Here is a 15,695-nt window from a genome sequence, read left to right as displayed (position 1 = left end):
CGAGATATGTTGCAACAGTGTGTTGTGGTGTACTTAGACGACATCCTCATACACTCACCCACACTTGAGGCTCATCGTTCTGATGTTACACGGTTTCTTCAGAGACTACGTGAGAACGGCCTGTTTTGTAAACTCGAGAAATGTGAGTTCCATCAGACTCAAGTAACCTTCCTAGGTTATGTTATCTCCGTTGCAGGGTTCTCCATGGATCCTGACAAGTTATCTGCAGTTCTGCAGTGGCCTCACCCAGTTGGTCTTTGGTTTATTCAACGTTTTTTGGGATTCGCCAATTACTATAGAAAGTTTATTAAAAACTTTTCTTCCTTGGTCAAACCTATCACAGACATAACCCATAAAGAGAATGATCCACTCCATTGGTCACCTACTGCCATTAAGGCCTTTGATAGTCTTAAAACTGTCTTTGCTGCCGCTCCAGTTCTGGCTCATCCTAACCCTGTCCTGCCATATGTATTTATGAATAAATAGAACATATTCTTCTATGTGAACAACAATGGAATGTGAAATATTAATATTTTCATTTCGGGTTAGCACACTTGAAAAAATATGAACGGGTTTGCGAACGAGTAGGGTGTTAGGTTTTTTCCACTTTTCTTGGTCTATTGTCTTCTATGGAATACGTTAACGTGATAGCAATATTCATAGTTCGGCTTTTTGTCAGGTTAGTGCGCAAGCAAAAACTTTTTACTTTCAACTTGTAATATGAGCGCTACATGACGTTTCCAAAAAGCTTACTTCTAGCGGCGTTAAGGCGCGAGTGGAAGTGATAAATAGTTATCCACTCTTAATCCAGCCATAATGTTTAAAATATTGGGCTTTATTTAGCACAATAATTGTATTTATGTACAATAGATTTATTTAAGGACTTTTGAATTACAAGAGTATTTTATAAGCTATAAGAAACCATTTATGTTAAAAAATATAATTACGGTTTTGATATCTAGTATTAAATACACTAACCATCTCTACTAGGTTATTTGCTGTAAAGCCCAATCGTATAAATGTACAAAGTGCATTGTCTAACAAATAAGGACAGAGCTCCATAACATTGCAGTGTACTAGCAAACCAAAACATTAGAACCCCAAATCAAAAGACTAATATTTCTCCTATAACAAATTGAGGATCCCATGCCTCTTGATTGGCCACAAAAAAAACCCACAACATGCCCACAATTATCGAGCACAACAGTTGTCTCAGAAGTTAAGTGAATTTTCTTTTTTTTCTCACCAATAAGGATTTTATGTCCCCTGATTGGTTAAAAAATACCACTTGACCACAAAAAATATACGCTCACTTCCTGGAGTTTAAAATAGAACCCGACATAACAAGGACACCAACTACCTCTGATGAAAGAGCACCAGCACAAACTTTGAAACACGAAAGGTCATCACGGGCGCATATCCTGGTCACATTTGCCAAACTTTTATTGTCTAACGCTAATTTCTTACCTCATACTAGATTGGGGGTTTTTAATGTGAGTTGCGCAATGTTTGTAAAATAAAACAGTGTTACACTATTGGATGCTTTTTGCTCTACTTTTATGTCACACCTATATAGGAACTGAGAAAACAATACAGAAGCTAACTACCAACTAAAAGAGGCACACAGCAAAGATGACACTAAGGGCTTGGTGTATCAAGCCTTCTCCTGCTCTTCGACTGCAGGTTCCCACAAGAGAACCTGCAGTCCATATTTATGAAGCTCATTTTATTGAGCTCCATACCGCACCAAAAACAAGCGCTGTGTTTGACGTGCTCATGCACGCTTCCCCCATAGACATCAATGGGGAGAGCGGGTCAGAAAAAAACCTAACACCTGCAATAGCAGAATGAAAAGCTCCGTAACGCAGCCCCATTGATGACTATGGGGAAAAATAAAGTTATGTTTAAACCTAACACCCTAACATAAACCCTGAGTCTAAACACCACTAATCTTTCCCCCACCGACATCGCCGCCACCTACATAATGTTATTAACCCCTAATCTGCCGCTCCCGATATCGCTGCCACCTAAATAAAACTATTAACCCCTAAGCTGACGCTCCCGATATCGCCGGCACCTACATAATGTAATTAACGCCTAATCTGCTGCCCCTGATATCAAATCCACCTAAATAAATCTATTAACCCCTAATCTGCTGCTCACAATATCGCCGCCACTATACTAGCAATTTGTAAGACTTAGTTTAGATTTTCAATTTAGTGTAGCAATTAGTAGCGCCAGGTGCTCATTGATAATTTGTATTATAAATGTATTCAGAGCACACTCCCCCAACTATCTGTGAGTACGGGGAAACCCGAAACGGGTCCTTAGCCTGGGGATGTGTGTTGCTCTTACTATTTTTTAACTATTTGTATGCTGCACAGCCCACGTTGGTTCACCCTGAAACAATAAAGTTGATTATGTTTTTTGAGCCGTTCTAGCATTTTTTTTATCTTGATTCAAGTGACTTGAACAAGCTGTTGGGCTCTTTAACATTGTCGAGACACCTAAACCTGCATTTGACCCGGAAACACTGGACTTGACCTGACCGGCCTTTTTGCAAGAAGAGCTGCAGCTAAGTTTTTCAGCGGAGCGAGTAAAACACAGGTGATGTGTTATCCTCAAGGTGGTTTTGCGGCTGAACGTTTGAACCATGAGAACATCACTTATGAAGATCACGTAAGTGGATTAATGTTAATGTTATTATAACTGCAAAGTCCTTTATGGTATTCATAATGGCCTTACAATCGTGTACTGGCACACTGGAAGCTTTATTCAGAGTCTGACTGGGCTAGTGCTGTTGGGCTTATGTTGTTTATGTGTGTATTCCTCTAAGTTCAGGAGGAGCGCTTACACAGCCTATTTGTCCACTTTATATAACATTACTTAAAAGGGTGTCTCAACCTAAAGGACTATTAAACAATACTATTAGTATTAATAGCAAAATTACTATGGCCTAGATTTGGAGTTTGGTGGTAGCCGTGAAAACCAGCGTTAGAGGCTCCTAACGCTGGTTTTAGGCTACCTCCGGTATTTGGAGTCACTCAAAAAAGGGTCTAACGCTCACTTTTCAGCCGCGACTTTTCCATACCGCAGATCCCCTTACGTAAATTGCGTATCCTATCTTTTCAATGGGATTTTTCTAACTCCGGTATTTAGAGTCGTGTCTGAAGTGAGCGTTAGAAATCTAACGACAAAACTCCAGCCGCAGAAAAAAGTCAGTAGTTAAGAGCTTTCTGGGCTAACGCCGGTTCATAAAGCTCTTAACTACTGTACTCTAAAGTACACTAACACCCATAAACTACCTATGTACCCCTAAACCGAGGTCCCCTCACATCGCCGCAACTCGATTAAATTTTTTTAACCCCTAATCTGCCGACCGCCACCTACGTTATCCTTATGTACCCCTAATCTGCTGCCCCTAACACCGCCGACCCCTATATTATATTTATTAACCCCTAATCTGCCCCCCACAACGTCGCCGCCAGCTACCTACACTTATTAACCCCTAATCTGCCGTCCGCACACCGCCGCCAGCTACATTATCCCTATGTACCCCTAATCTGCTGCCCTAACATCGCCGACCCCTATATTATATTTATTAACCGCTAACCTGCCCTCCCTAACATCGCCGACACCTAACTTCAATTATTAACCCCTAATCTGCCGACCGAATCTCGCCGCTATTCTAATAAATGTATTAACCCGTAAAGCTAAGTCTAACCCTAACACTAACACCCCCCTAAATTAAATATAATTTTAATCTAACGAAATTAATTAACTCTTATTAAATAAATTATTCCTATTTAAAGCTAAATACTTACCTGTAAAATAAATCCTAATATAGCTACAACATAAATTATAATTATATTATAGCTATTTTAGGATTAATATTTATTTTACAGGTAACTTTGTATTTATTTTAACCAGGTACAATAGCTATTAAATAGTTAAGAACTATTTAATAGCTAAAATAGTTAAAATAATTACAAATTTACCTGTAAAATAAATCCTAACCTAAGTTACAATTAAACCTAACACTACACTAACAATAAATTAATTAAATAAAATACCTACAATTACCTACAATTAAACCTAACACTACACTATCAATAAATAAATTAAATACAATACCTACAAATAACTACAATGAAATAAACTAACTAAAGTACAAAAAATAAAAAAGAACTAAGTTACAAAAAATAAAAAAATATTTACAAACATAAGAAAAATATTACAACAATTTTAAACTAATTACACCTACTCTAAGCCCCCTAATAAAATAACAAAGCCCCCCAAAATAAAAAAATGCCCTACCCTATTCTAAATTACTAAAGTTCAAAGCTCTTTTACCTTACCAGCCCTGAACAGGGCCCTTTGCGGGGCATGCCCCAAGAAGTTCAGCTCTTTTGCCTGTAAAAAAAAACATACAATACCCCCCCCAACATTACAACCCACCACCCACATACCCCTAATCTAACCCAAACCCCCCTTAAATAAACCTAACACTAAGCCCCTGAAGATCATCCTACCTTGTCTTCACCATACCAGGTTCACCGATCCGTCCTGGCTCCAAAATCTTCATCCAACCCAAGCGGGGGCTGGCGATCCATCTTCCGGCGGCTGAAGAGGTCCAGAAGAGGCTCCAAAGTCTTCATCCTATCCGGGAAGAAGAGTAGATCCGGACCGGCAACCATCATCTTCCAAGCGGCATCTTCTATCTTCATCCGATGAGGACCGGCTCCATCCTGAAGACCTCCACCGCGGACCCATCTTCATCCGGCGACGTCCAACTGAAGAATGACGGTTCCTTTAAGGGACGTCATCCAAGATGGCGTCCCTCGAATTCCGATTGGCTGATAGGATTCTATCAGCCAATCGGAATTAAGGTAGGAATATTCTGATTGGCTGATGGAATCAGCCAATCAGAATCAAGATCAATCCGATCTTGATCAATTCCTACCTTAATTCCGATTGGCTGATAGAATCCTATCAGCCAATCGGAATTCGAGGGACGCCATCTTGGATGACGTCCCTTAAAGGAACCGTCATTCTTCAGTTGGACATCGCCGGATGAAGATGGGTCCGCGGTGGAGGTCTTCAGGATGGAGCCGGTCCTCATCGGATGAAGATAGAAGATGCCGCTTGGAAGAAGATGGTTGCCGGTCCGGATCTACTCTTCTTCCCGGATAGGATGAAGACTTTGGACCCTCTTCTGGACTTCTTCAGTGGATGTCTAGCCCCCGCTTGGGTTGCATGAAGATATCGGAGCCAGGACGGATCGGTGTGATACCCGGTGAGGTGAAGACAAGGTAGGATGATCTTCAGGGGCTTAGTGTTAGGTTTATTTATGGGGGGTTTGGGTTAGATTAGGGGTATGTGGGTGGTGGGTTGTAATGTTGGGGGGGGTATTGTATGTTTTTTTTTACAGGCAAAAGAGCTGAACTTCTTGGGGCATGCCCCGCAAAGGGCCCTGTTCAGGGCTGGTAAGGTAAAAGAGCTTTGAACTTTAGTAATTTAGAATAGGGTAGGGCATTTTTTATTTTGGGGGGCTTTGTTATTTTATTAGGGAGCTTAGAGTAGGTGTAATTAGTTTAAAATTGTTGTAAGATTTTCCTTACGTTTGTAAATATTTTTTTATTTTTGTAACTTAGTTCTTTTTTATTTTTTGTACTTTAGATAGTTTATTTCATTGTAGTTATTTGTAGATATTGTATTTAATTAATGTATTGATAGTGTAGTGTTAGGTTTAATTGTAGGTAATTGTAGATATTGTATTTAATTAATTTAATGATAGTGTAGTGTTAGGTTTAATTGTAACTTAGGTTAGGATTTATTTTACAGGTAATTTTGTTATTATTTTAACTAGGTAACTATTAAATAGTTCTTAACTATTTAATAGCTATTGTACCTGGTTAAAATAATTACAAAGTTACCTGTAAAATAAATATTAATCCTAAAATAGCTATAATATAATTATAATTTATAGTGTAGCTATATTAGGATTTATTTTACAGGTAAGTATTTAGCTTTAAATAGGAATAATTTATTTAATAAGAGATAATTAATTTCGTTAGATGTAAATTATATTTAACTTAGGGGGGTGTTAGTGTTAGGGTTAGACTTAGCTTTAGGGGTTAATACATTTATTAGAATAGCGGTGAGCTTCAGTCGGCAGATTAGGGGTTAATAATTGAAGTTAGGTGTCGGCGATGTTAGGGAGGGCAGATTAGGGGTTAATACTATTTATTATAGGGTTAGTGAGGCGGATTAGGGGTTAATAACTTTATTATAGTAGCGCTCAGGTCCGCTCGGCAGATTAGGGGTTAATAAGTGTAGGCAGGTGGAGGCGACGTTGTGGGGGGCAGATTAGGGGTTAATAAATATAATATAGGGGTCGGCGATGTTAGGGCAGCAGATTAGGGGTACATAGGGATAATGTAAGTAGCGGCGGTTTACGGAGCGGCAGATTAGGGGTTAATAATAATATGCAGGGGTCAGCGATAGCGGGGGCGGCAGATTAGGGGTTAATAAGTGTAAGGTTAGGGGTGTTTAGACTCGGGGTACATGTTAGAGTGTTAGGTGCAGACGTAGGAAGTGTTTCCGCATAGCAAACAATGGGGCTGCGTTAGGAGCTGAATGCGGCTTTTTTGCAGGTGTTAGGTTTTTTTTCAGCTCAAACAGCCCCATTGTTTCCTATGGGGGAATCGTGCACGAGCACGTTTTTGAGGCTGGCCGCGTCCGTAAGCAACTCTGGTATCGAGAGTTGAAACTGCGTTAAATATGCTCTACGCTCCTTTTTTGGAGCCTAACGCAGCCTTTATGTGGACTCTCAATACCAGAGTTATTTTTATGGTGCGGCCAGAAAAAAGCCGGCGTTAGCTACGCGGGTCCTTACCGACAAAACTCTAAATCTAGCCGTAAGTGAGGTATTTTTTGAGTTTCTCTCCCCTGGTGCAACATACCGGCACCTGGTGCACTGCTTGAATTCACTTTTTTGATACACGATTGCATATATATATAAATATATTTTCTCCATCATGGAACCTGTAATCACAGCCACAGAGTATTACTCTCTAGACAGAGCCTTTGACAGAGAGCTTGATAGCTCAGAATTTGAAAATATATTCTCCACAAACAGAACACAGTCTGCTCTGGGGGATCTGTTTTTTGAAATGGAAATTCTGAAAATTAAAGAGGCAAGGTTCAAGATTGACAATTAACCTTTGGTACATTATCACCATCTTAAAATGATACCCAGAGGGCTACGACTAAACAAATACCCTACGTTTGATGTCATCGATGAAGGATTTATAAAAGAGTAGAACAGTGTTTTAGCAGAGTGTTCAATTAAATTGTTAATATTGGATATTAAATTTAAGTCTGCTGAGCTTACTAAAACAAGAGATAAATTGTGAATTTGCAATTGTCTTTGGATACCTTTACACAGGATCCGGACTATAAAGAGATGGATATGATTCTACAAACTACAGTGGAAAGCACAAAGAAAGAAATAATAGAAGTAAAACACTCTAAATATCGCTGAGACTATGATAATTACTCCAATGACCAAGTATTTGTTTGGAGAAAAAAAGATTAGATTTCTGCAGAATAGATTGGGGAACAGGAGAACTAGGAGATGGAGGTCCAGGTCTCGCACAAGACAGTGGGATAACAAAGATAAAGAAAAAGGCAAAGATGATCATCACCAACAAACAAAGAAGGTGTATTTTTCGGACATTGAAGCCGAATCCAGTGAAGATGAATCTATATTACATAGAGACCAAGAACAAGAATATGTGGCATCAGCAGATGTCGACTGTGATTTATCATAAGCAAGCTAGTGACTGTAATTCTATTCTGAATAGACCCTCTATTTTGAAATCTAAGAAACAGGGAAATGTTGGTAATGTATATAGTAGCGGAAGATCAGCTGTTCAAACTGAGGTTAGGCAGAACATCTATGCCAATAATAACACAGGACCCCAACAAAAAATGCAAGCACAAGGAAGACATGGTCAGAATAAGAGAGTTATGGTAGATTTTAACACTTTAGTTATGAGTTTTCTGTTACAGATTTGTAGCGCAAAACTTATAACTGCTGACTTTAGATGGCGTTACAGATCTTGTCGCTTTAGGGTGTAACGCTGTTTTTTTAGCCAGAACGCAAAACTCATAATACCACCGCTATGGGAATCCCATTAAAAAAACTTCATTTTTATGAGTGCGGTACTGACGTTGCATTACAGGCTAAAAGGCTTGCGGTACAGCTATACCAACAAGACTTGTAATGACTGAGTTAGGGAAAATGATGCGTGCCACAACGCTGCTATTTGACTCATAACGCTCAACTTGTAATCTAGCTGATATTTAATAAATTAACTAGAAAAAAACATATTTATTAATTTGATTGATAAATCTTTCTTCTTTGTACCCGAATTTATAATTGTTTAATCAAAGAAAAACAATGAGCCATACTATTAGACAAACTTTTTTTTAATTTTATTTTATTCCTAATTTTTGGTTATAGTTATTCTTATGTGCTGACAAAAAAACATCTATCTTGCTTATGTTATGTATTAAAAATTATTTTAAATCCATTAAAAAATGGTGATAGGTTGCTCCATATTACGTGGCAATGGTTTCTTTCAAGTACAATTCATTCCTCAAATCCTCTCTCAGGTAGTTGGAAAATAACCAAATTTGATTGGTTGAGAAAATGTAATTGATGATATTTTGAAAATGTGCAATGAAAATTATATATGCACGAAATCCAAAACTGTGCTAACCTACCAAAGGAATGCCACCTATTTTCCAAAGTTCCAATAGGTTGGCACTATACTTCTTTATTAATTATTATAACTAATTTTTCAGTGATTTTAGCCATTTTTTTATTTTTTGAGCTTGAAAAAGACCCTTATATGGGCTTAAACACGTAAATGATTTATTTTTGTTCCTTCTCCTCTTTGTTTTGTTTTTTGTTTTTTTTATATTTTTTTTTATTGAAGGAAATTTTCGGCATACAGACGAAACAGTAAGGCATTACACAATGACTTTCAAAAAGTAACAATAGCGGGGTACATTATACAACATACATAATGAGACGCATAATTAAAGGTTGGTAATATTACCAACCTTTAATTATATATGCCCATGATAATCTAAGCCTTCTCTACCAAGGTAGGGGGCCCCTCTTGGACCCCAGATGAAATAAAAAAAAGAAATTGACATTTATAGAAGACTATCTGGAGTAGAAGAGACCACTTATGGATCTCATTACAATCCCTTCAGAAGTTATTTTTTAATTATGCTACAACTGATAACTGTAAAAAAAAAAAAAGGACACAATAAACAAGGTGCAGATACTCATTATGCAAAAAACAATAACTGGTAATAAGGCTTATTATAAACATGGAACATAACCTCAGTTCAGGAGATCCCTACTATGAATAAGTAGAAAAGGAAGACTAAATTACAAACATATAGTCCTCAAAGTGTAGATGGCATGCTGTAATTTCTTATAAGCTGATCCCTACCACCCACAATACAATTAATAATTGATAGCAGCTTAAGTCCTGTGGACAGAAAACCAATCGCTCTATCTGTGGATCCCCACTGCTGTGTGAGTAAGAGGAAGGGTTAAATTAATAATGTGAGGATCAATGAGGCTAAGTGGCATTAAGTTATTGCACAAGAGATATTTTTAAATCCCTTAACTGTAATCCCATATAGGATAAGGTATACACTGCTCCTAGGACACACATTAGTTGCATTGGATAGGTTATGTTGGGTACCCAGATGGTGAAACTGAAAAAAGGCAATGGATTATAACTTCAGCAACATGAAATAGACTGAAGCCCCACTCTATCAATTAGGAACATGGGTAGAAGAGCTAAGTAAGCTTGTGGCTACCCCATGGGTGTAGACAATATTCAAACATAACAAGGGTAGGAAATATATGAAAACCCATATAGCTCATAAAAGTGTTATACTGTAATTGCAGGACCAGCCTGCGTTAAAATGCAGGATTAGTGTAAGGAAGGTCTTGTATCATAACATATAAAGAGCTATAGCTACAGAGTAATATAATACAGTAAACTCACATGTGTAAATTAGTGCAACATTCCACTAATATTTAACGCCAAACTATATTAAATTGCAGAAGGTTGGCGGTATATAAGTTTACTGGAGATGAGCAATATGTACAATTCTTAACATAGTTGATGTTCAAAAGTTATTATATATACGAGGGACACTGCTTAGGATAATTATATACTCAAGGGTAATCTTACCACTGTTTTAAAAGTTAGTATATCTGATTGTATTCAGTCATCAGCAACTAATTGCCAAATCTGAGACGTGTCTAAATTGTCCCACAAACACATCGGGAAGGCAAGGGTTCTGGATCCCAAGAGAAGCAATAATGCAGAAGCGGCCATATTAGTGCCGACCAATGTTGCACTGCACTCTGGAGGAGCTCACACGGTCCAATTGCAGCTGAAGGAAGGTATGAGGTGTGCAGGAGAGGGATCACACTGGACCGATCTTGCTTTTGCGCTGGAAGCGATTGCCGGATATTCCCCTTAATTTCCTGCTTCTGCAGCCCCTCAAAACAGGGCTCTTGTAATGCGCCTGCATGGACTGGAGGTGAGGCACAAAAGGTTCGCAAGGTAGACACTGTTTCTGACTTCAGGTCTGATTCAGGTTGTACTATTGCATCCATATTTCCAGGCTCCCAGTCATCCACTGAGGTACTAGAAGTAGGATATGAGCACCGGGGACCCAAAGTGCCCACACCCCCTCCCTCTACTTTGCTGATTTTGGGACTGGTGAGTTTGCGGGGCGAGATATCTCTGCTAAAATCAAATGCCAGAGTAAGTTCATCTTCTATGGTAGCGTAATGGCCCTGAAGCAGGCTGCGCAGCTCCTCCAAGAAATTCAAAGGGATCTCCATAGTGAGCACGTTGTAGAATACAACAGGCAAAAATGAGGCAAGCAATGTTTTTTATTTTCCTAAAAATACATTGTGCCTTGCAGAGAGAAGGATTTGCAGTGTCTTGCGGTGTTTCACTGCTTCTTAACGACAAGGCAAATCAATGCCCTGCCGGGGGGTTAGTTAGATGGAAGGCCGCAACCTTTAATTCATTCCGGTTCGCTAAGTGTGATCTCCATTCCAGAAATAGTGGTAAGGTGTGAAAGAACTTGCATTGTTGCATATCCTCAGCTCAAGAGATATATGCGATGGAGTGATGGAAAATGGATTTCACATAGCTTTGTCTCATAAGTTGTAGGAGCTGATGATTTTGCGACCTGTCATGGCCGTCACCTGAAAGTTCCCCTCCTTCTCCTCTTTGGAAAGCTAAAACTGCCAATGCGAGACTCCCCCTGCTGCTGACATTTCCAGCTGACAGGAAAATGGTGGGGTCTCTCTGCCTAGGCTCCCTTTTGATCACTCTTTCCTGGGTGTCTAAATTTTTTAAGATCCAAGGGCATAGCTTGCTCTGAGCAGAGTGAGTAGAGAGGAATACTTTATATCTTCCCCTGGATTGACATAGAAATATTGTGAATTCTTTTTTTATTTTATAGACACTGTATGGAGTTTTAAAGCTTACAAATACATTTACATTTTTTATTTTTGTGCACCAAGAATCACTTTTTTTCTTTCCTTTTTTTGTACCAGCAGTTTAGTAAAATTACTTTACAAACTGCAGATTTTAAACTTTAGCATCTGTGGTCAAACACAAATACCTATTTAAGTAATTGTTTGTATTCCTTGTTTTTTGCTGAATCAATTAAGCAAATGCAGACTTAATAGAGTAATATCTATTTTTCAACTTCAGCTGCCATAACCATATACAGGTGCACCAATATTTTCAATATGTAAAGCCTGTCTTCTCCTTTGTAAATATATCACTGCTCCTTCTCACTCCCCCTTTTCCTCTTCACACACAGGCTATTTTAAGAGATTTGCATTTCATCTTGGTGCTACTACGTGTCCCTGTGCCCACACTCTCCCTGACGCACTTCCTCCCTCCCACGGACACAGAGAATCTCTTGCTGCCAATTGTGAAGTTCTATAACCACCTACGTCTCTCCATCCCTTTGGGACCCCAGATATACACAATCCAAAATATAATAAAAGGAGGAAAGCAACAAGACAGGCTTCAATTAGAACATGTTCTATTTACATAAATATTATACGTGTTTCACTTGCCATGTCTCTAAAATGGAAAATTTGCAGAATTAAGCATATAACAACCTACAAGATATGTTAATATCATGCACCTGTTAACTCTGTTAATGGGGTTGACATAAGATTCCATGTAATGTTATTTAATAAACTGCTAATAACATTTGTATTTGCAGAACATAAGAGGGTGTGGTATCAATTCACCAGTTAATACCTTTGGCTGCTTTGTAAAGACAAACTGACCAAACATCCTTATCAACTAGCTCAATAAGACACCGCATTTTAAGATTAAGAGCTTCATTTATCAGACCGGTACTTTAAAACTTTTACACCAGCTGGCGGATTAACATCACCTCGGACACGTTCGTCCAGCATGATTGACAGCCCCTACTTGCGCATCATTCGACTTGCGTGAGCAGGGGGCGGTATGGTACATGCACATGCTTGTGCAATGTTAAATACCGGCAGCATATTGCTGCCCGCTTTCTTCAATCCCGGGAGGACAGCTGAAGCGAGCCTTGTCCGTCCGGGCTTTATTAAATGGGGCCCTAAAAGTTTATCTCAAAATTCATCTAAACATACTTATACAGAATTTAGTTAAAAAATTACTTTATATAATTTTCTATGAAACAGAATGTACCCCACAAGGATAAATATAAAAAAATCACTTGAAAATATTTACTTTAGTTAAAAAAAACTGACAAAATTGTAATGCAGCTATAAATGGAATAAGAATAACTAGTCCTAAAGCCCGTTCACATGGGACATTTTTTGCAGTACAGCGGTCCCACCCCTTGCTCTCTCTCTCCCCTCTCTTTTGTGCTCTCTCCCCCTCTCTTTTGTGCTCTCTCCCCCTCTCTTTTGCGCTCTCTCACCCTCTCTTTTGTGCTATCTCTCGCTCCACCTCTCTTTTGCTCTCTCTCTCCCCCCCTCTTTTGCTCTCTCTCTCCCTCTCTCTTTTGCTCTCTCCCCCTCTCTTTTGCGTTCTCTCCCCCTCTCTTTTGCACTCTCTCTCCCTCTCTTTTGCGTTCTCTCCCCCTCTCTTTTGCACTCTCTCCCCCTTCTCTTTTGTGCTGTCTCTCACTCCACCTCTCTTTTGCTCTCTCTCCCCCCCTCTCTTTTGCTCCCTCTCCCTCTCTTTTGCTTTCTCTCCCCCCTCTCTTTTGCTCTCTCTCCCCCTCTCTTTTGCGCTCTCTCTCACCCCTCTCTTTTACGCTCTCTCTCTCCCCCCTCTCTTTTGCGTTCTCTCGCTCTTTTGTGCTCTCTCCCCCCCTCTTTTGCGCGCTCTCTCCACCTCTCTTTTGCGCTCTCTCTCTCCCTCTCTCTTTTGCGCTCTGTCTCCCCCTCTTTTGCGCGCTCTGTCTCCCCCTCTCTTTTGCGCTCTCTCTCTCTCCCCCTCTCTTTTGCACTCTCTCTCACCCTCTTTTGCGCTCTCTCTCTCCCCCTCTATTTTGCGCTCTCTCCCCCTCTTTTGCACTCTATCTCTCCCCCTCTCTTTTGCGCTTTCTCTCCCCCCTTTCTTTTGCGCTCTCTCTCCCCCCTCTCTTTTGCTTTGTCTCTCTCTCCTTTTTTTGCTATCTCCATCCCTCTCTTTTGCTCTTTCTCTCCATCCCTCTCTTTTGCTCTCCCTCTCCCCCCTCACTTTTGCTCTCTCTCTCCCCCCTCTCCCCCTCTCTTTTGCTCTCTATCTCCCCCCTCTCTTTTGCTCTCTCTCCCCTCTAGCTCTGTCTCTCTCCCCTCTCTTTTGCTCTCTCTCCCCCTCTCTTCTGCACTTTCCCCTCTCTTCTGCTCTTCCCCCTCTCTTTAGCTCTTTCCTATCTCTTTTTGTCTCTCCCCCTCTCTTTCTATTTCTCTCCCCTCTCTGTCACGCCGACCGCGCCCGGCCACGCCCCCCGCCATGCCGACCATGCCCACTGTCCCATCGGCCACGCCCACGTCGCCATCCGGCCACGCACACTTTTGCCGCAAACAGCATGCCATGGATTGTCAGGTAAGGCCAGGTGTGTTTGTCCTCATGCTGTCTCTACTGCGCATGACAGCTTCCGACAAACACACTTGGCCTTATATAATAGGATAATTCTCATAATTTTTAAACCTTAGATTAGTATTATAACACATTTTATTGCATTAAAATTTAGTGATCTTAAAGGAGCGTTAAATTGATATAAAATGTTACAGCATTTTTTTATTGCACTATTGCTTACACAAAACTATGGGCTAGATTATGACTGAGTGCTTTATCTGCGCTCAACTTTTTGTTTTACCATCGGCCCCCAGTCGTGCACGTATTACAGGTCACAAGTAAAACTCTAGTGTTCTCGTAGTAGCTGCATTACAATTTTACAATCCAGTCATTATTTATGAAAAATCTCATATCTTAAAATGCAACACTTTCAATAACCTTTACATTAAAATGCAACATTTTAAATTTTTTTGCAACATTTCTTTACAACATTCTTAACAAAAAAACTGTAAGGTCCCATTCCCTATTTAGACCTTTAGGTTCCATTGTGCCTAATTAAAAAATCCAATATGACTCACGTAGCTACCCCCTCTCTTTTGCGCTCTCCCCCCCCCCTCTCTTTTGCGCTCTCTCCCCCTCTCTTTTGCGCTCTCTCCCCCTCTCTTTTGCTCTCTCTCCCCCTTCTCTTTTGTGCTGTCTCTCGCTCCACCTCTCTTTTGCACTCTCTCTCCCCCCTCTCTTTTGCTCCCTCTCCCCCCTCTCTTTTGCTTTCTCTCCCCCCTCTCTTTTGCTCTCTCTCCCCCTCTCTTTTACGCTCTCTCTCTCCCCCTCTCTTTTGTGCTCTCTCCCCCTTCTCTTTTGTGCTGTCTCTCACTCCACCTCTCTTTTGCTCTCTCTCTCCCCCCTCTCTTTTGCTCCCTCTCCCTCTCTTTTGCTTTCTCTCCCCCCTCTCTTTTGCTCTCTCTCCCCCTTCTCTTTTGTGCTGTCTCTCACTCCACCTCTCTTTTGCTCTCTCTCTCCCCCCTCTCTTTTGCTCCCTCTCCCTCTCTTTTGCTTTCTCTCCCCCCTCTCTTTTGCTCTCTCTCCCCCTCTCTTTTGCGCTCTCTCTCACCCCTCTCTTTTACACTCTCTCTCTCCCCCCTCTCTTTTGCGTTCTCTCGCTCTTTTGTGCTCTCTCCCCCCCTCTTTTGCGCGCTCTCTCCACCTCTCTTTTGCGCTCTCTCTCTCCCCCTCTCTTTTGTGCTCTGTCTCCCCCTCTTTTGCGCGCTCTGTCTCCCCCTCTCTTTTGCGCTCTCTCTCTCCCCCTCTCTTTTGCACTCTCTCTCACCCTCTTTTGCGCTCTCTCTCTCCCCCTCTATTTTGCGCTCTCTCCCCCTCTTTTGCACTCTCTCTCTCCCCCTCTCTTTTGCGCTTTCTCTCCCCCCTTTCTTTTGCGCTCTCTCTCCCCCCTCTCTTTTGCTTTGTCTCTCTCTCTCCTTTTTTTTGCTATCTCCATCCCTCTCTTTTGCTCTTTCTCTCCATCCCTCTCTTTTGCTCTCCCTC

Source organism: Bombina bombina, chromosome 3 (genome assembly GCF_027579735.1).
Source record: "Bombina bombina isolate aBomBom1 chromosome 3, aBomBom1.pri, whole genome shotgun sequence".
Classification (NCBI taxonomy): Eukaryota; Metazoa; Chordata; class Amphibia; order Anura; family Bombinatoridae; genus Bombina; species Bombina bombina.
Note: the sequence above shows the minus strand (reverse complement) of the source record.